This window comes from Jaculus jaculus, chromosome 5 (assembly GCF_020740685.1).
Source record: "Jaculus jaculus isolate mJacJac1 chromosome 5, mJacJac1.mat.Y.cur, whole genome shotgun sequence".
Lineage (NCBI taxonomy): Eukaryota > Metazoa > Chordata > Mammalia > Rodentia > Dipodidae > Jaculus > Jaculus jaculus.
Window position 1 is genome coordinate 54,772,229 of NC_059106.1, and position 21,974 is coordinate 54,794,202.

Here is a 21,974-nt window from a genome sequence, read left to right on the forward strand (position 1 = left end):
CAGGCTGACCTGGAATTAACTCTGTAGTCTCAGGGTGGCCTCGAACTCATGGCGATCCTCCTACCTCTGCCTACTGAGTGCTGGGATTAAAGGCGTGCCCATTCTTTATACCTACCTCTTTCTCTCTCTCAAATAAATAAATAAAAATGAAAATATGAAAAACAAGCTTGGGCTGGAGAGATGGCTTCATGGTTAAGGTGCTTGCTGAGAAGGCTAAGGACTCATGTTTGACTCTCCAGATCCCACGTAGCTGGACACTCAAGGTGATTCAAGGACACAGGGTCACACACAGGCACAAGGTAGCATACACATTTGGAGTTTGGTTACAGTGGCTGGAGGACAGAGATGCTCAGCTGGTTCTAGAGTTTGGTATCTTCCTTACCCATTCTGTCTACCTGTTTCCCGTGACCAAGAGATGTGTAGCTGAGATGAAGTGGGCAAGCCTGGACCTGTTAGTGGAAGGACAAGCAGGGAACAGGTTCAGTCAGTCCTCTCATCTCACTGACTCCAAGAAGGGTCCAGGTCCCCGGACAATGTAATGATATGGACATACATGGGGGAGTGGGGCTTGGGTGCTGTATGGGGCACAGGTCCCCGGGTCAGAGCCTGTGAAGCAGGTTGTGGCGGCAGCCCCTTCAATCAGTTGGATGCAGCAGGGTGGAGCTCCTTCCATGGCCCTTTGACCAGCAAGGGGACCACGAGGCAGAGGAGTGGCTTCTCCTTCTAAGTTCATACAACACCAGCCTCTTGGCAACAACAGTGAAACTTTCTTTTCTTTCTTTTTCTTTTTTTCTTTTTTTTTTTTGGTTTTTTGATTTTTTTGAGGTAGGGTCTCACTCTAGCCCAGGCTGACCTGGAATTTGCTATGTAGTCTCAGGGTGGCCTCGAACTCACAGCAATCCTCCTACCTCTGCCTCCCAAGTGCTGGGATTAAAGGTGCGCGCCACCACGCCCGGCTGAGACACTTTCTCTTATTGTTGTTGTTTGCTTTTTAGACAGGGTCCCATATAGTTCAGGTTGGCCTCTAACCCACTATAACACTATAACAAGGATGATAAACTTGAACTCCTGATGCTCTTTCCTTCACCTCCCCAGTGTCCCACCATTCCTTGCACACACATTCACATTAGGGCCTCTTGCTATTGTAAATGAATGCCAGAGGCTTGCACCACTTTTTGCGTCCTGCTTATGGGGGTGTTTTGGGAACTGAACCCTAGGCTGACAGGCTTTGCAAGTAAGCACCTTTAGCCACTATGCAATCTCCCCAGCCCCACTTTAAAAAAGTATTTTAGGGCTGGAGAGATGGCTTGGAGGTTAAGTGTTTGCCTGTGAAGCCTAAGGACCCTGGTTCAAGGCTCAGTTCCCCAGAACCCACGTTAGCCAGATGCACAAGGCTGCACACGTCTGGAGTTCGTTTGCAGTGACTGCAGGCCCTGGTGTGCTCATTCTCTCTCTCTCTACATATATATATATATATATATATATATATGATGCATATATACATGTATGTGTGTGTGTATATATATATATCCCTCTTTCTCTGTCACTCTCAAATAAATAAAGTAACAAAAAAAATTTAAAAAATATTTTATGTTTTATTTATTCATTTGAGAGACAGAGAGAGAAAGAGGCAGATAGAGAATGGGCATGCCACAGCCTCTAGCTATGTACCTCAGGCTGGCTTTGAACTTGTGGCCATCTTCCTGCCTCAATTGTGGGATTTAGGTGCTCAGCTAACAGAGAGTCGGGGGGGGGGTAAAGGGGGAGGAGATGGACTTTATTGTAATGTAAATTTTAAAAAATACACTTATTTGCTGGGCTAGTTGGTGCACTCCTTTAATCCCAGCACTCCGGAGGCAGAGGTAGGAGGATTGCTGTGAGTTGGAGGCTACCCTGAGAATACAGAGTGAATTTCAGGTCAGCCTGAGCTAGAGTGAGACCCTACCTTGAAAAACCAAAACCCAAAACAAACAAACAAAAAAACCCTTCTTATTTGAGAGAGACAGAAAGAGTGATGGGTGAGGCCAGGGTTTCCTGCCATTGCAAAAAACAAACTCTCAATACATGTGCCATTTTGTGTATCAGGCTTTATGTGGGCACTGTGGACTTGAATCCAGGCTGTCAGGCTTTGAAAGCAAGTGCCTTTAACCACTTAGCCATTTCTCCAGCCCTTAACATACATATATACATACATATATACGTGTGTGTGTGTGTGTGTGTGTGTGTGTGTGTGTGTGTGTTTTGTTTTTCAAGGCAGGGTCTCACTTTGATCCAGGCTGACCTGGGATTCACTATGAAGTCTCAGGGTGGCCTCGAACTCATGGCGATCCTCCTACCTCTGCCTCCCGAGTGCTGGGATTAAAGTCGTGCGCCACCATAATTTTTTAAAATGAACTATTATGCACTAGAAAACCACAAAACTAATGTTCAAATAAACAAGTAATTATAAATTATGACCGAAACTCAAGCCCTTGTCCTCCTGGTCACAAATGCTGCTGGCACACATCCCCAACCCTTGTGGTTGTAATCCCCTCTGGACGCTGCCAGCAGCAGCCAGATGACACTCTGTTGTCTCTCTGTAGTTTCACCATCTATGAATCACAGAGAAAATCTTCAATTAGGGTTTACTCAGGTAAACCCCAGGAGTGCAGACCACAGAGCAGTCTGTCATGGAGAGCCCTGACGGCCCTGACTTTAGTACTTAAACCACCTGTACAGCACTGTGAGGGGCCCAAGGGTGTATCACAGATTGAGCCTATGGTAGGCAGAAGCAGCCTGGGTGTTCCTGGTAGCAAGAGCCCAAACCAGACTCTTCCTTGAGTGCTCTGAGCAGGGATTGCTTTTGGCAGTGGGCTGCTGAGCTGGCTTCGTGGAAGAGGTGGTAAGCTTCCACTCATGCATGATTTAGCAAGCTGTTGTATTGGTGGTTTTGCTAAGGGTGAAACCCAAATGCTTTGCCACCAAGCTTAGACCCTCAACCCCTACTTATGAAACTTTGTTAAAAAAATATTTATTTATTTATTTTTCAAGGAGAGAGAGGGGGGAGAGAGAGGGAGAAAATGGGTACATCAGGGCTTCCTGACACCACAGATGGACTTCAGACACATGTGCCACTTTGCTCATCTGGTTTTATGTGGGCAATGGGGTGTTAGACCTTGCAAGCAAGCACCTTTAACTATTGAGCTATCTCTTCAGCCCCAAACTATTTTGTTTTGGAGACAGGGGTTCATGTAGCTCAGGCTGGCCTTGAACTCACTGTATAGCCATGGATGACCTTGAATTCCTGAACCTCTTGCTTCTATCTTCTGAGTGATGGGATTATAGACAGGTGCTACCTCTCCCATTTATCAAGCATTAAAAAAAAATTAAAAAAATTTATTTATTTACTTATTTGAGAGGGAGAGAGAGAATGGGCATGCCAGGGCCTCTAGCCACTGCAAACAAAGCCTAGATGCATATGCCACCTTGTACATGGGTACTGGGGAATTGAACCTGGGTCCTTACACTTTGCAGGCAAGAGCCTTAACTTCTAAGCCAGCTTTCCAGCCCATTTTTATTTAATTTATTTGACAGAGAAGGAGGGGGGGGAATGGGCACGCCAGGGTCTCCAGCCACTGCAAACAAACTCCAGACGTGTGTGCCCCCTCGTGCATTTGGCTAATGTGGGTTCTGAGGAATCTAACCTGGGTCCTTTGGCTTTGCAGGCAAGTGCCTTAACTGTTAAGCCATCCCTCTAGCCCTTATCAAACATTTTTGTGGGCCACCAGTGTGCTGGAAAATTAGGGAAAGGACACAAGATGAAGGAGATACCAGCCTGTTCATGGCTTAATGATTTAATGCAGATTCAAGTTCTAATACAGCAAGTTTTTAAAATATGAAGTATTACAGAATTGACTGGGAAGCTTCAGAGCTGGGGCCCAGGCTAGTCCTCAGAGGAGAGAGACTGGGAGGATTATGAATTGGAAGCTAGCCTTGGATATAATGTCTTCGAAGCTAGTCAGAGCAACACAGTGAGACCATGTCTCAAAAAACCAAACACTGGGCTGGAGGCGTGGCTTAATGGTTTAGATGTCTGCCTGCAAGGCCTAAGGACCCAGCTTTGATTCCCCATGTAAAAAGCCAGTTGCACAAGGTCATGCATGCCTCTGGAGTTTATTTATTGTAGCCTTGGTGTGCCATTCTCCCCCACCCTCTCTGCCTCTTTGTCTCTCTCAAATAAATAATAATAAAAAAAAATTTAAGCCAGGCGTGGTGGTGCACGCCTTTAATCCCAGAATTTGGGAGGCAGAGGTAGGAGGATTGCCATTAGTTCAAGGCCAGCCTGAGACTACTTAGTGAATTCCAGGTCAACCTGGGCTAGTGTGAGACCCTACCTTGAAAAACCACACACACACAAAAACAAACAAACAAACAAACAAACAAACACCACACAGCCAGGAGTGGTGATTTATGGCCTTAATCCAAGCATTCAGGAGTCTGAGATAAAAGGATCATTGTACAGCCGGGCATGGTGGTGCATGCATTTAATCCCAGCACTTGGGAGGCAGAGGTACATGGATCGCCTGAGTTCAAGGCCACCCTGAGACTAAGAGTGGATTCCAGGTCAGCCTGGACTACAGTGAGACCCTACCTTGGAAAAAAAAAAAAAAAAAAAGAGGATCATTGTAAGTTTGAGGCTATCCTGGTCTAGAATAACACCTTACTGCAAAAAAACCCAAAAATCAAACCAAAACAAAACAATCTACTCCGCCACCCCTCTCCCTGCAAAAAAAACCTCAAACAGAACACGTGTGGTTCCTGGGGTGAAGGAAGGTGACATGTGACGCTTGGATGGCCGAGCAGGAAGGGAGCTTCTGGCGAGGAGAAGAGCAGGAGCAGGGCAGAGGCCAGGAACCCCAGCAGGCAACATGCTAAGTAACTCAGCCTAGTGGTGGCATGAGGCGTGTGATGAAGGTGAGGTGGCTAACTGACTTGAGCCAGAGAGCTGGCCAAACATGACATCAGGAGTGCCTGTGATGGTCTTTCTGGATGAGACTAACATTGGAATCAGTAGATTGAATAAAGCTCATTGTTGCTGGGTGTGGTGGCACATGCCTTTAATCCCAGCACTTGGGAGGCAGAGGTAGGATTCCCATGAGTTGAAGGCCACCCTGAGACTAAGAGTGAATTCCAGGTCAGCGCCTCCCCTTTTGTGTGTGGGGACTCATCATGCTGTCACTTGAAGGCCTGCCTAGAACAAAAAAGGCTGAGCATCTCTCAAGGAAGGCAGAATATTTTATTACCTTCAGATTCAAAATGATATATTGACTCTGTGTAGGTCTTCTTTTTGTTTGTTTGTTTGTTTGTTTGTTTTGGGTTTTTGAGGTAGGGTCTCGCTCTAGCCCGGGCTGGCCTAGAATTCACTATGTAGTCTCATGCTGGCCTCAAACTCACAGCAATCCTCCTACTTCTCAATCAAGTATCTTTAACCACTGTGCCATTTCTCCAGCCACAACTTTCAAGTGTTTATCTGTCTATCAATGTATCTGTGATCTATCTATCTACAGCCTGAGACCTAGAAAGATGACTGTTGCATTGGGGGAAATGAATTAAAATAGATTACAGCCCAGTGTGGCGGTACATGCCTTAATTCCAAACACTTGGGAGGCAGAAGTAGGAGGATCACCGTGAGTTTGAGGCCACCCTGAGAGTACATAGTGAATTTTAGGTCAGCCCCGGCTAGAGCGAGACCCTACCTCAAAAAAAAAAAAAAAGATTCCAGCTGAGCATGCTTGGTAACATACGGCAGTAGCTCAGGGGAGGTAGAGGAAGGAGGATCAGTAGTTCAAGGAAGGTCATTCATGTTTATATGAGACCCTGTCTCAAAAAACAAATGGACAAACAATAAAACAACACAAGACAAAAACTTCATAGGTTCTTAAAGGAAGCCTCTAGAAATGACATGACTCTTATGGCTATATGATCTACAGGTCTACAGTGTTGCAAGGGCAGCCTGAGTGTAAGAGTCAAATATAGATGTAGGGCTGCTGGCTCCAGAACACAAAGGAAAGATGAAGGGTGGCTTGGGATGCCAATGGGAGTTGTTTTTTTTTTTTTTTTTTCAAGGTAGGATCTCATTCTAGCACAGGCTGATCTGGAACCAGGCTATCCTTGAACTCATGGCGACCCTCCTACCTTTGCCTCCTGAGTGCTGGGATTAAAGGAGTGCGCCATCATGTCATGCAATGAGAGTTTTGAAAAACATATTCTTATTCATTTATTTGAGAGACACAATGGATGTGCATCAGGGCCTCTTGCTGCTGCAAACGAACGCCAGACACATGCACTACTTTGCATGTCTAGCTTTATGTGAGTACTAGGAAATTGCACCCAGGCAGAGAGGCTTTGCAAGCAATTGCCTTTAACTGCTGATTCATTTCCCCAGCCCACCAATGGGATTTTTGAGTAGCTGGAAATTTGGAAATAGAAGCTAGAGATTTGTAAATTATGCACAAGTGACCTCCCGGAGGCAGACAAGGGGTGTTTGGAATGGCAGAATGATATGAGAATCTTGTGTTGGTGACAGAAACTCACTTAACCTGTTCCAGGTTAGAAGAGGGAGTTGTTGGTGAATGGGATTAAATATGGAAGTAAGACTGGACCCAACGGATTGTATGATGGCCCTGGGACTTGATTTCACATGCCCATCTCTCAGCCTGGCCTCTGTCTGGGTCTCATTCTCAGGCAGTGGGAGGCTGGCTGTCAGGAGTGCTGTGATTGAACCTGTCCTCAGCCAATCCATTCATTCAACTGGACAGAGCAGGACTGAGTTGCATTAGTGAATCTCACTGGGTTACTCACCTGTAGCTGAAAAGGGCTTAGTAACAGGGCTCTGCCCTGCTCGGACTGGCCATGCACCAATGAAGTGGGAGCTTCTCCTCCAGAGCTGCTGGTGAACGTTGGGGCAGAGGCTACTCCAGGAGAAAGGGAAGTGCTTCTGTTTCCCGATGGCGCTGCAATGGGACCCGCAAGACTGTGGTTTTCATAATTCGAGGCAGCTAGAGCCAGGGGGCTCCGCGATGGAGGAAGAGGGCACCAGGAGGTTGGAGTCTGGACTGGCAGCAAGGGATAGGGTAGACTGGAGTAGTGACATCACTCCAAATTGGGGCTATGAAAAGGTCTGGGGTGCCCCTCTGGGGAAACCCAACACAATACACAAAGTGCCAAGTGACTCCTTGTCCTCAGGAAAAAAAGACAGGAAAGGCCAAAACTGTTGGGTGACACCCCATCAAGATACGGCTGTTGATGGGAAAGGGCAGACATTGTCTGGGGACATTCACGGGACACACAATGAAAGAAAGGGCACTGTTAACTGGCCTTGGGAAAGGAGAAACTGGCACATTCCCCTTAAGTTGAACAAGCTAAGTTTACGCATTTTTATGATAGTGAAAAATTTACAGCAGCCTGGGCTGGGGGTGTAGGTCAGTGGAAGTTGGCTAGCATTTCACAGGCCCTGGCTGGGTTCCATCCCCCGCACTAAAAGAAAAAAAAAGCAAAACGAACAAACAGAAAACTTCTTTTTATAATATCAAAAGCAACCTAAATTCCAACAGCCCGAGATTGGCAAATACAGAATGAAGCTTTGATAAGTAAAAGATGCTTTATTTTGAGGCCAGCTTGGGCTACAAACTCAAAGAAAAAAAGAAAAGATTCCAGACCAAACCAAAAGAAAATGTGACTCTTACAATATATTGGACTGAGGTGTCTTTCTTGAACAAATAGTTGTGGCAGTAATTCTAAGTCAACTTTCAGTTTTTAATTTTTTAAAAAAGTGTGTACTGGTCAAGAGGACAACCTCTGGGTTGGTCCTTGCCTTCTTCCTTTTTTTTTTTTGTTTTCCAAGGTAGGGTCTCACTGTAGCTCAGGGTAACCTGGAATTCACGATATAATCTCAGGGTGCTCTTGAACTCAAGGAGATGCTCCTACCTCCCGAGTGCTGGGACTAAAGGTGTGCGCCACCATGCCCAACTCTTTTTTTAAAAATTTTTATTTTGTTTATGTATTTATTTGAGAGAGAGAGAGGAAGAGACAGAGAAGGGCAGATAGAATGAGTGTGCCAGGGCCTCCAGCCACTGTAAACAAAGTCCACTTGGGTTCTGGGGAATCAAACCTGGGTCCTCAGTCTTCCCAGGCAAGCACCTTAACCGCTAAGCCATCTTTCCAGCCCCTCCCTTGTTATTTAGAGGCAGAGTCTCTTGTTCTCCACCCTTGCTCTGTTTCTAATCTTTGGGGACAGTCTCCTGTCTCTGCTTACCCTCTTATGTGAAGTGTACTGGGATTACAGAAGCCTGCCACAGCTTCTGGCTTTTTTTTTTTCGAGGTAGGGTCTCAACTCTAGCCCAGGCTGACCTGGAATTCACTATGTAGTCTCAGGATGGCCTTGAATTTGTAGCGATCCTCCTACCTCTGCTTCCTGAGTGCTGGGATTAAAGGCATGTGCCACCACGCCCGGCTTAGCTTCTGGCGTTTTTATGTAGGGCCTTGGGGATCCGAACTCAAGTACTTGGAGTTGTGCACCAAGTACTTCATCCACTGAGCCATTTCTCCAGTATTTATTTATTTTTTGTTTAATTTTACTAATTTATTTGAGAACAACAGACAGAGAGAGAAAGAGGCAGATATAGAGAGAATGGGCGCACCAGGTCCTCCAGCCCTGCAAATGAACTCCAGACGCATGCGCCCCCTTGTGCATCTGGCTTACTGGGTCATGGGGAATCAAGCCTCAAGCTGGGGTTCTTAGGCTTCACAGGCAAGCGCTTAACCGCTAAGCCATCTCTCCAGCCCCATTTATTTATTTTTGAGGCAAGATCTCATGTTGCTCAGCCATCCTATGTACTTGAAGATGACCTTGAAGTCCTGATCTTCCTGCCTCTTTACTTCCCAAGCACTAGGACTATGATGTGGGCCATCATACCTAGCTAAGTTAACTCTGGCTAGGGTAAAGTTCCTCCAACACTCGGATGCAGCCGAGAGTAAGTGGAGGGTCCTTGTTCTCCTGCAGTTTGTACACTAGCAGGGAAGAGAGTTGGCAAAGGAGGATTGTGAAGGTTGAATGATCTGGGGAGGGAGTGACATTTGAGGGATGAGAAGAGACGAAAGGTCCAGGAAGAGGGAGCAGGTTTTGTGAACACTAAATGAAAGGCCTTATGGTGGGGAAAGTGTCTCTAACTTCAAACAACCCAGAGCAGAATTCAACACTTCAGGACTGGCCAACTGCATAGGGGCGTGGGGCCCTTGGGAAGCTTGCAAGACACAAGTCACTGCTTCTTTTTGTTTTGCTTTATTTTTTTTTTCATTTTTATAAATATTTTATTTATTAGAGAGAGAGAGAGGGGGAGAGGGAGAGAGGGAGAATGGGCATGGCAGGGCCTCTAGCCACTGTAAATAAACTCCAGACACATGCGCAACCTTGTATATCTGGCTTACATGGATCCTGGGGAATTGAACTTGGGTCCTTTGGTTTTGCTAAGCCATCTCTCCAACCCTGTTTTGCTTTTTTTGGGGAGGAGAAGTAGAGGTCTCAATGTAGCCCAGGCTGTCCTGGAATTTACTCCGTATCTCAGGTTGGCTTTGAACTCACTGCGATCCTCCTGAATGCTAGGATTAAAGATATGAGCCACCACGCCCACCTACTTTTTTTTTTTTATTTATTAGAGACAGAGGGAGAATGAGAGAGAGAGAGAAAGAGAGAGGGAGATAGAGAGAGGGAATGGGCGCGCCAGAGCCTGTAACCTTTGCAGCCGAACTCCAGACGCATGCACCAGTAGGTGCATCTGGTTTATGTGGGACCAGGAGAATGGAACCTGGGTCCTTAGGTTTCGCAGGCAAGCGCCTTACCCGCTACTACTATTTGAAAAGCAAAAAAAAAAAAAAAAAAAAAAAAAGTTTAAGAAGGTTGCAGAGCTGGAACTAAATACTGGTGCACACTAAATACTCTTTGCACACTTCTGTCCATAATTTAATTACAAGTAACAATCATCGTTAACAGGTGCACCATACAAACTGGAGAGCATCAGGAGCACAGGTCTGCGCGTGCGCGACCAGTGGGCGGAGCCAGAACTCGGCCTCCACTGCCCCCACCCCATCCCAGTCGGGTCTCCTTCTTCTCGGCTCCTCCCATTTCCGCGGGCACCCAACCGTGCGTCTCCTGCGTGCTGACGTCAGGTGCGTGCCCCTGTCCGGCAGCCGAGGAGGCCCCGCGCAGTGCTGCCAACGCCCCGGCGGAGAAGCTGAGGTGAGTGCGGGGCTTAAGACTCCCCGCGCGCGAGCGGTCTTCCCCCCTCCCATCGGTCGGTCCGGGTCGCGCGGCCCCTGGCCCCGCTCGGTCCTCGAGGGCACGCTCGTTTCCGGGGTCCCGGGACGCGAGAGCGCGCCGGGCTCGTGTGCGCCCCGCGGGCTCCGCGCGCTTCCCGGGTTCTGGAGGGGGAAGCTGAGGAAGGGTCGCGGCGGGGAAGCGAGCGGCGTCCTCTCGCACGGCCGCGGGGAGGGAGGGAGGGAGGGAGGGAAGGGGGGCTCGGCCCGGCCCGGGGCTCCGGCGTCAGGGCGCGGCCTGGCCGAGCTGTCACCGGGCAGCGGCGGAAGGAAGGGGGTCACACCCATCCCGCCGTCGCCGGCTCCCCTCCCCCTCCCCGTTGGACGGTCGGCTCCCGCAGGCCTCTCGGGTCGGAACGCCGGGTCCCCCCGGAGTCGTTCCGGGACGCTTGGGCTCGGAGGCCGGCTCCTGCCCTCTGCTCTCCGCCTTCGACTTCCTGCTTCTCCGGGCGCCGCCGCCGCCGCGGACATTTTGCGGGCGGGCGGGGGAGGGGAGCGGAATTGCCGACCGCGGCGGGGACGGGGATGGGGACGGGGACGAGAAGGAGGTGACCGGGCCCGCGCCGCGCGTTCCCTCCTGCGGACTCGAACCCGCGTCTCCCGCGCGCGCAGGGTGATTGATGATGTGCGAGCCCCGCTTCTCCCGAGCTCCCCTCGGGTCCTACCTGGGAATCCGAGTTTCCCGAGCGTTTCCTTCCGTTCGCTCCTCCAACTCTGCTTGCAGCTCCCTTTCCAGGGAGTTACCTAACCTCACCCTGAAACCGCGCTTGAGGCGCTTGCTCAACGCTGATTCTTACTAGGAGGAAATTTTTCTTTGTTCGCTTGTGTTTTTTCCTCCCCTTTAAGTCCGAGAGACATGCGAGTGGAAGATTACGTCATCGCAGTAGAAGGGGTGAGAGTTTTTAACTCCTACAAGTCAGGGACCCACTAAATTAAGACAGCATCTTAAAGCCTTGCTCGTGGGTCGCCGCACCCGCTTTCCCCACACTTAAGTGTACACATTTTTTTTTTTTTGAAGTCGTCTTACTTCCGCTCCTGGCAGTCTCAAATGCGTACAGGAGGGCGTAAAAAAATCTCAGGCTTAGTTTTGGCCAGGGAATAAAAGCTTAAGACAACACCATCAGCAGTTTCTTTGAAGGTTCTCTTGTCGGTATTTGGGTGAACTTACTTGTGGGAGCCATTCTTTCTCACATTGACATCTTGCCTTTTTTTATGTGCAGAACTTGCCCCACTTTCAGTGCTTGGTGGTAAGGTGGTATTGAAAAGAGAGTCAATTTATTTTGACGCCTGATTTTTGACCTTCCTTGAATTAGCCTTCAAGTAGCTTGCTTTAGTTTTGCCATTAAAAGGAGATAAATTAAAACAAAATATTTGAGATAGAGGAAGAGGCAGATAGGAAGGGCACACACCAGGGCCTATGGCCACTGCAAAAGAGCTCCAAGTGCTTGCGCTACCTTGTGCATCTGACTTAGTGGGTCCTGGGGAATCAAACCTGGGCCCTTCGTCTTCGCAGGCAGGCATCTTAACTCCAGCCCATACTTTTTGTTTTTAAAGTCATATTTGTGTAATCCTGAATGGATGGAATTTCAGCAGCATATACATTAAGGCTGCCTTTCAAATTGGAGCAGTCTCCTGCTTCTGCCCCCCCCCCCCCAAGTGCTGGTAGTATAGGTGTGAGCCACTAGCTATCCAGTTGTGGATTTTTTTTTCTTTTAAGAGAGAGGGAACAAATTGGTGCACCAGGTCCTCAGCCACTGACCTCGAACTCCCATGTGACCTTGCACTTGCCTCACCTTTGTGTGTTTGGCTAATGTGGGATCTGGAGAGTAAAACATGGTTTCTTAGGCTTCATAGGCAAGCACATTTACCACTTAATTTACCACTTAGCTCTCTCTCCAGCCCCTTTTGTGGATTTTTAACCAAAGAAAACCCCTGAGTAACATTTTCAGACTTTGTGATCACTGCAGTGTTTGGTACATCATAAATTATATCCTTTAATTACAACATATAGCAACATAAGAAAATATAAATATTGTAAAGCAAATGAGATCTAACTGTGTAATGCATTTTCAGTGTATTTGTGCTGGAACAAGAATTTTGCCATTGTTGCTCATTTGTGTGGAGAACAGATTGCTTGTTTGCAAACACTTAAAAGGAGTGGTGGGTTCATATCAGCTCTCTAGTGTGTGTAGGTGCTACAGACAGGTGGATAGGTGTGAATATTGAGTGTTCTAAAACATATCTGTTAGCCTTAATATGTTATTTCAGGGATATAAAATAGATTGTAACATTTAGAATGCAACTACTACAGTACTTTTTGTTTTCTGAATTTAAGTTTATATGTACACTAACTTAATGTCTTTAAAAAAAGTAACAGTCATTTGAATTTACACTCTTTAGACTCAGACTGGAAGTAGGTTGGTAATTGAGTATGAAAAATGAGCTCTTTGGGCTGTCTTAGTGGTTAAGGCTCTTGCCTGCAGAGCCAAAGGACCCAGGTTCCATTCCCCTGGACCCACGTAAACCAGATGCACAAAGGGGCACACACATCTGGAGTTGGTTTGTAGTGGCTGGAGGCCCTGTCATGCCCATTGTCTCTCTCTTCCTGCCTACTTCTCCCTCTCTCATTCTCAAGTAAATAAAAATAAAACATTAAAAAAATGAGCTCCTTGGGCTGGAAAGATGGCTCAGTGGTTAAGGTGCTTGCCTGTGAAACATAAGGGCCCAGGTTTGATTACCCAGGACCCACATAAAACCAAGGTGGCATATGTGTCTGGAGTTCATTTGCAGTGGCTAGAGGCCCTGGCACTTCATTCATTCATTCATATTGTATCTCAAATTCCATGTATATAACTTTTTTTTTTTTAATTAGCCTGGCACGGTGGTTCACACCTTTAATCCAAGCACTTGGGAGGTAGAGGTAGGAGGATTGCCATAAAATGCAAGGCCACCCTGACACTACCTAGTGAATTCCAAGTCAGTCTGGGCTAGAGCCAGACCCAAGAGCTCCTTTACAATAATTTCTTCAAGACTTGATAGGTATTACATCTTCTTTTAAGTGCTAAAATGCTAAAATGTTTTCATATTATGACCAACACCTATATTTAATAAGCATATTTGTTTGTCTCTCCTCTGGAATCTAAGACAGATAGATACTACAGCATAGAGTGGTGTATGGATCTTGAAGTTTTGCTAACTTAAAGATTGTTTTCTGTGTTAGAGTATTTTGAAACTCACTCTGTACTCCCAGGCTGGTCTCAAACTCATTGCGATCCTCTTACCTCTGCTTCTTGGGTGCTGGCATCAAAAGTGTGCGCCACCACACCTAGCCCCAATTTTATCTATTAGAAAAGCATTACTTTTTCAATATTTTATTTTTATTTATTTATTTGACAGAGAAGGGGGGGGAAGAGAATGAATGAATGGGTGCACCAGGGCCTCTAGCCACTGCAAATGAACTCCAGATGCATGTGCCCCCTTGTGCAGCTTGCTAACATGGGTCCTGAGGAATTGAACCTGGGTTCTTTGGCTTTGCAGGCAAATGCCTTAACTGCTAAGCCATCTCTCTAGCCCTCAATTTCTTTTTTATTTTTTTGTTCATTTTTAAAAATTTATTTATTTGAGAGCGACAGACACAGAGAGAAAGACAGATAGAGGGAGAGAGAGAATGGGCGCGCCAGGGCTTCCAGCCTCTGCAAACGAACTACAGACGCGTGTGCCCCCTTGTGCATCTGACTAACGGACCTGGGGAACCGAGCCTCGAACTGGGGTCCTTAGGCTTCACAGGCAAGCGCTTAACCGCTAAGCCATCTCTCCAGCCCTCAATTTCTTTTTTAAAGATGAGGTATTTAAAAAATTTCATTTATTTGAGACACACACACAAATACACACACACACACACACACACACACACACAGAGGGGGGAGGGGGGAATAAATATGAATAGGCACACCAGGGACTCTACTCACTATAAATGTGCATCTGGCTTTATGTGGAAACTGGGAGTCAACCCTGGGTCCTTTGGCTTTGCTGGCAAATGGCTTAACTACTAAGCCATATCTTCAGCCTTAAATATTTTTTCTTGTTTATTTGTAAGCAGAGAGAGATAGAGAGACAGAAGTGTGCCAGAGCCTTTAGCCACTGTAAACGAATTCCAGTCCACTTGTCTTATTTTTCTTTTTAATTTTTATTTTTTTTGTTTTTTGAGGTAGGGTCTCACTCTAGTTCAGGCTGACCTGGAATTAACTAACTAGTCTCAGGGTGGCCTGAATTCATGGTGATCCTCCTACTTCTGTTTCTTGAGTGCTGGGATTAAAGGTGTGTGCCACCATGTCTGGCCCTCCAGTCCACTTTTACATGGCTTTTACATGGGTACTGGGGAATCAAACTGCGGTCCTTAGGCTTTGCAGGCAAGTGCCTGAACTGCTTGTTGAACCATCTCTCCAGCCTTTAGAAAAGCATTTCTAAAAATATTTTCATGTGTGTGTGCACATGTGTGTGCCAGATATGTGTGACTTTTTGTGCCCGGCTAACATAGTACTAGGGAGTTGAACCTTAGATGCATGTGCCACTTTGCATCTGGCTTTACTTGGATACTGGGGACTCGAACTTGGGTTCTTAGGGTTTACAGGTAATTGCTGTAACTGCTGACCCATCTCTCCAGCCCTAGGTTTTTTTTTTTTGTTTGAGGCAGATTTCACTTAAGTGCAGACTGACCTGGGACTCACTAGCCTTGAACACTTGGTGATCATTGTGATCTTCTATCCTCAGCCTCCCAAGTGCTGCCATTAAAGGCAGAAGCCACCATGCGTGGCCCTCTAGTTATTTTTCAGATGGGTATGCTAATAAACTATTTTGATGCAAGCTCTGTTCCATTTGGAAAACTATAATTTACTTTGCCTGTTGGGGTGGAAGTACTGACAGACTTCCTAGAACTACAAGTTAAATTGTACTTCATGGGCTGCAGAGACAGCTCAGCAGTTAAGGTTCTTGCCTGCAAAGCCTAACCACCTAGTTCCATTCCCCAGGACCCACATACAGCCAGATGCATGAGGTGGCGCATGTGTCTGGAGTTCGTTTGTAGTGGCTAGCGGTCCTGGTGTGCTGGTTCTCTGTATCTGCCTCTTTCTTTCAAATAATTTTTTTTTTTTTCCGAGATAGGGTCTCACTCTAGTCCAGGCTGATCTGGAATTCACTATGTAGTCTCAGGGTGGCCTCAAACTCATGGCGATCCTCCTATCTCTGCTCCTGATGCTGGGATTAAAGGCGTAGGCCACCACGCCTGGCTTAAAATATTTTTATTTACTTATTTATTTGAGAGGGAGAGAGACAGAGGGAGTGCGCGCACGAGCATGGGTACATCAGGGCCCCCAGCAACGCAGATAAACTCCAGCTGCATGTGCCACATTGTACATCTGGGCTTACATGGGCACTGGAGAATTTAGCCTTGACCTGGGGTCCTTAGGCTTCACAGGCCAGCACTTAACCACTAAGCCATCTCTCCAGCCCTATCCCTGTATATTAAAGGATTGATTCTATGATAATGTCTCTTCCTCTTCCAGAAATACTTGGCTGTGTTTCCTCCATTAGAATGTTAAGTTCCAGCTGGGTGTGGTGGTATATGCCTTTTGTCCCAGCACTGGGGAGGCTGAGGTAGGCAGGGTTAGAGGAAGACCCTACCTTTAAAAAAAAGCAAAAACAAAACTAAACAACCCAAACTGTAAGTTACATGAGAAGCCAGGGCCTTCATCATGAATGGTCACCCCTGAACCATTGCACTTGGATGTATATATAGTAGGGTTCAGTGAATGTTAAATGAATGAATTTGATGATGTTTGAGGGTTACCATTCTTGTTTCTGTATATTCTGTAGGCTTTCATGCTCTCTCTCTCTCTCTCTCTCTCTCTCTCTGTGTGTGTGTTTTTTTAAGGTAGGGTCTCACTCTAGCTCAAGTTGACCTGGAATTCATTCTTTTTTTTTTTTTTTTTTTTTTTTTTTTTTGGTTTTTTGAGGTAGGGCTTCACTCTAGCCCAGGCTGACCTGGAATTCACTATGGAGTCTCAGGGTGGCCTCGAACTCACAGCAATCCTCTTACCTCTGCCTCCCAAGTGCTGGGATTAAAGGCGGGCGCCACCACACCCGGCTGGAATTCATTCTTTAGTCTCATTCTCAGGGTGGCCTTGAACTCATGGTGATCCTCCTACCTCTGCTCCTGAGTGCTGGGATTAAAGGTCTGCAATACCATGCCTGGCTTCGTGCTGTGTTTCTTGAGATAGCTTTTGAGCTTGGTTAGACATATCCAAATTTGAACTCATTGCAGTCATTACTAATCTCCTCTTGCTTGGCCTTACCCATCTGTTTAAGTATCTTCTATAGCTGCACTATCTGGAAAATTTGCCATCACTTAGAAAACCTTCTGATGATTAGTTCTCTCTTCCCTCCCCCAAGTGTTTGCTCATCTTGCTCTATTTCTTTGTTTGCAAATAAGTTTATTTTTGCTCCTTCTTCCCCTTGACAGTGTCAAATTCCTGGTCACATGGTATTTTGGCCTTTATGAGTTTCTACTTTTAGTTGCTCATCTCCAAAGTATTTTTACTAAAGCACTTTTCAGGAGTGCCATTTCAGCTTGTCTGGCACTGCTATTATAAGTCCAGGATGTCATAGCTCTTCCTCACTCATCACCCATGGGACATTGCTCTCAAATGCTTATTCCGTTAAGTGAAACCAAGTGTTTTGCCACCAAAATGGTGTCTTATAATTTTTTTTCTTTTTTTTTTTTTGAGATAGAGTCTCACTCTAGCTCAGGCTGACCTGGAATTCACTATGTAGTCTCAGGGTGGCCTCAAACTCTCGGTAATCCTCCTACCTCTGCCTCCTGAGTGCTGGAATCAAAGGCATGTACCATTATGCCCAGCTAGTGTCTCATAATTTTTTGTTTTTATTTTCAAGCAGGGCATGGCACCACAACCCTGTAAATTGCAGCCCTCGGGAGATAGAGGCAGTAGGATCAGGAGTTCAAGGCCAGTCTTGGCAACAGTGAATTTGAGGCCAGCCTACATGAAGGACCATGTCTCAAATAAATAAAAAATTAAAGTTGTACATTTTGAAAAAAATTGAGACAGAGTCTTGCTAAGTGGCCCATGCTGGTCTTGAGTTTGCAGTCCTTTACCTCAATTACCCAGAATAGATGGGATTTCAGGCCTGAGCCACTAGGCCTAGTTTAGACTTTTTTTTTTTTTTTCCTAGGTAAGGTCTTGCTGTATCCCAGGCTGATCTGTAATTCCCTATGTAGTCTCTCTCTGGTGGCCTTGAACTCATGGCGATCCCCCTACCTCTGCCTTCCGAGTGCTGGGATTAAAGTCATGTGCCACCGCGCCTGGTCCTTACTTGTGTTTTTCATGGTAGGGTTTTGCTCTAGCCCAGGTTGACCTCTGAATTCATTAGGTAGTCTTAGGGTGGCCTCGAATTCATGGTGATCCTTCTACCTCTGCCTGTCATGTCAGGCTTTTAATTTTCTTTTAATCTAATATCTGGCATTAGTTATGCTGAAGTGTTGGTGCTATGCCTCTCTGACTTAGGCTGTGTTGCTCATTTCTTTTCTTTAACACAGTGTATTTTCTTGGTGCTGTTGCCATTTGTTACTTTAGTTCTGTTGCTATGTGTTCTTGAGATAAAAGCATAGACTCTGAAACCAGACTCCCTTAGTTCATATCCTTTCCCTGTCATTTATTAGCTATATGCACTTCAATGTCTTTGTAAATTTAGTTTTTACTTGTAAAATAGAGATTGAAAACTGGGCATGGTGGCTTGAGTTTGTAAACCAAGTGCTAGGGAGGTGCAGGTAGGAAGATCATGGGTTCAAGGTTATTATCCTTGTCTATATCTTGCGTTTGAGGTTAGTCTAGGCTACACAAGACCTATCTCAAAAAAAAAAGGGGTGAGGGTTGGAGAGATGGTTCAGTGGTTGAAGGCACTTGTTTGCAAACCCTAATGGCCCAGTACTCACATATGGCCAGATGCACAAAGTGATGCCTATGTCTGGAATTCTTTTGTGGTGGCAAGAAGGCCTGGTGCTGTGTACTTGAATACATACACACATTCTCTGCTCTAAAATTAAAAAAATAAAAGAAAAGAAAACAAGAAGTGGGGCTAGCTTGTTGAAGATTAAATCAGTTCGAGTATGTGACATGTTTATGACTATTCATTGTCACGTGCTATGTAGCTGTTTGCTCTCACCATTACAATCTTTTAGGCTTCATCCACTCACCCTTGAGAAACTTTACCTCACTCATAAACATTTTACTATCTAGCCCTCCTTCAGTATAATCTCACAAGTCTGAAATTCTAAGTGAGGATTGCTATCTCCTTTACATTTTTACATTGACCAGTGTTACAGAAGCAAAGCTGTGAAGGCATTAGATAGTGTACGGTCCATGGACCCAGCAACATTAGCATCACCTAAGAGCTCATTAGAATCTCAGGCTCCTGATGGGCCTTGTACCCTGCACTTGGGAGATGGATGTGTGAGGATCATGAGTTCAGGATCCTCCTCAGCTACATAAGAGTTTTCGTCAGTTTGAGGTACATGAGACCCTATTAAAATTTTTTTTGGGTTGCAGCCCAGTTTTGCTGAATCAGCATTTTTGTATGTGTGTATGTGAGTGTACACACAAACACACACGTATATATGTATCTTGTTTTGAGCACTGTAGCCCATGCTGACCTGGAACTCATGCTGTGTAGTCCTAGGCTGGCCTTGAACTCAATACAGTCCTCCTAGCTCAGCCCAGTGCTGGCACTAAAGGTGCTTGCCACTATACCCAGCCAGATTTTTTTTTTTTTTTTGAAGTAGGGTCTCCCTCTAGCCCAAGGTTGACCTGGAATTCATTATATAGTCTCAGATTGTCTGAACTCACAGGGATCCTCCTCCGTCTGCCTCCCTAGTGCTGGAATTAAAGGTAGGTGCCACTTCACCTGGCTTCAGAATTTGTATTTTAACAAGATTTCCATGGAATTATTGTGTATGTGTTAAGGTATTTTGAATACAATATTGGATGCTTTATTTTACCCCCCCCATTAGAATATAACCTGGTTCTCTTTAATATGTTTTTTTTTTTAATTTGTGATCAGAGAGGGAAGGGGAAGAATGAATATATATGTAAATTATAGCCTGGTCATTTAATATTTTTATTTGTGAGCAGAGAGAGAGAGTGAGCATGCCAGGGCCTCTTGCCACTGTGGACTTTGTTCATCTGGCCTTAAGTGAGTACTGGGGAATTGAAGTCCAGCCAGCAGCACCTTTAACTGCTGAGCAGTCTCCCCAGCCCTAATCTGGTTTCTTTTAGGTGGGTATCACAATTTATTGCAAGGATTGTAATCTGAAAATAATTTTTTGTTGTTTTGACAAAGGGTCTCTTCTAGGTCCGTCTGGAACTCACTGTGTAGTTTAGGCTAGCTTCACATTTGTGTCAGCCCTTCTACCTCAGCTCTGCCTGCAAGCTTGGGGGTTATAGGTATGTTTTACCTATTCATGAGACAGGGTCTCTCATCTGGCTGGCCAGCAAACCTAGGGATGTCCCTATCTCCACCTCCACCTCCACAGCACTCGAATTACAAGTGTGTGCCTCCACGCCTGACCAAATTTTTTTTTTGGCATGTGGGTTTTGGAGATGGGATTCAGGTCTTTATGCTTTTTATAAAGCAAATACTAAACTATCTCCCTAGCTCTAGAAACAGCTTTTAAACTTTTGTCTGTCTGCCTGTCTTTCTGTTTACTTTTTAAATTTTTAAAAATGTTTATTTTTGAGAGAGGGAGAGAGAGGCAGAGAGAGAGAGAGAGAGAGAGAGAGAGAGAGAGAGGGAGAGAGAGAAGATGGGCTTGCTACTTTAGCTATTGCAAATGAACTCCAGATGCATGTGCTACCTTGTACATCTGGCTTACATGGGTTCTAGGGAATTGAATGTAGGTCCTTAGGCTTCACAGGCAAGCGCTTTAATTGCCAAGCCATCTCTCTAGCCCCTCTTTGTGTTTATTTTTATTTTTTGAAATTTTTATTTTTTTGATGGCAGGGGAGGGGAGAGAGAGAGTGGGTGTGCCATGGCCTCCAGCTGCTGCAAACACTTTAGATGCTTGTACCACCTTGTACATCTAGTTTATGTGGGCCCTGGGGCATCAAACCTGGGTCTTTTGGCTTTATAAGCAGGTGCCTTAACCCCTAAGCCATCCCTCCAGTCTCCCTCCTTTTTATAAAAGGGCTATTTTCTGATCAAGACTTTCCTATCAGAGTACACACATTTTTTTTTTTTTTTTTTTTTTTGTGGTAGGGTCTCTCTCTAGCCCAGGCTGACCTGGAATTCACTGTGTAGTCTCATGGTGGCTTCAAACTCACCATGATCCTCCTACCTCTGCCTGAATGCTGGGACTAAAGGTGTGTGCCATCACAGCCGCCTTTATTCTTTTTTTTTTTTTTTTTTTGAGAGAGAAAGAAGGAGGGAGGGAGGAAGGGAGGGTGGGCGGGCAGGCATGCCAGGGCCTCAGCCACTGAAATCAAACTCCAGATGTTTGCGCCACTTAATGAGAATGTATGACCTTACGCTTCTCACCTTTGTGTGTTTGGCTTATGTGGAATCTGAAGAGTTGAACATGGGTCCTTAGGCTTTATAGGCAAATGCCTTAACTGCTAAATCATCTCTCTAGCTCCAGCCCTTATTTCTTATTTTTTGTTTTTTCAAGGTAGGGTCTCACTAGCTCAGCTGACCTGGAACTCACTATCCTGGTCTCTGAGGTAGGTAGCTCTAATCCCAGTGTACCAGTGGGTGAGAAGGGAGGCAGAGGCAGAATTTCCTGTAAGCTTTTGGGCTAGCTATAGCATCGAGAATAAGAAATCCTTCCTCAAAATATGATACCCTAAGTTATCTTCTGTTCTCTACATGTTTGCTGTGGCACACATGCCACCTGCACATGCACATACATACATACATGACAAAACAAAAACAAATTAGCATCTATAGCAAACATGCATAGACTTTTCTTCTCAAACAATACCCTTTTAGCACATACACTATAGTAAGTATTATAAACTTGTCTAGATCTGATTTAAAGTATAGATTATGAGACAAGTGGTATAGATCAGTGAGAGAGGTTGCCTAGCATGTGAAAGGCCTGGGCTTGAATCCTGAGCACTGAAAAAAAAGTGTGGGGTATATATACATACTAAAATCATTTTGTTAAAGCGTTTTTTTTTTTTGAGAGAGACAGACAGAAAGAGAGAGAGAGAGAGAATGGGCATGCAAGGGCCTTCAGCCGCTGGGAAAGAACTCTATGTGCGTGTACCCCCTTGTGTACATGTGCATCCTTGAGTACTTGTGTCACTGTCTGTCTTAAGTGGGACCTAGAGATTCCAACGTGAGTTCTTAGGCTTTGCAGGTAAGCACATTAACCACTAAGCCATTTCTCTCTAGCCCTAAAATCGTTTTTAAACATTAAAAAAAATTACATTTGAGCCAGGCGTGGTGGTGCACGCCTTTTATCCCAGCGCTTGGGAGGCAGAGGTAGGATGATCACCATGAGTTCAAGGCCACCCTGAGACTACATAGTGAATTCCAGGTCAGACTGAGCTAGAGTG

At 45.7% G+C, this 21,974-nt stretch overlaps 1 protein-coding gene and 1 long non-coding RNA gene across 2 annotated transcripts in view; one reads left to right on the plus strand and one right to left on the minus strand.

Annotated features, from left to right (window-relative positions):
• LOC123460770 overlaps positions 1–11,311 on the minus strand; it is a 29,275-nt gene extending 17,964 nt beyond the window's left edge. Inside the window, exon 1 of the long non-coding RNA XR_006637188.1 lies at positions 11,016–11,311. This is a non-coding gene — a long non-coding RNA (uncharacterized LOC123460770). The remainder of the gene's footprint in view (positions 1–11,015) is intronic.
• The window catches only part of Cdc42 (cell division cycle 42), a 49,734-nt gene continuing 37,930 nt past the window's right edge, over positions 10,171–21,974 (plus strand). Inside the window, exon 1 of the mRNA XM_004657546.3 lies at positions 10,171–10,273. The gene's annotated coding sequence lies outside the window, so the exon portion shown is untranslated. The remainder of the gene's footprint in view (positions 10,274–21,974) is intronic.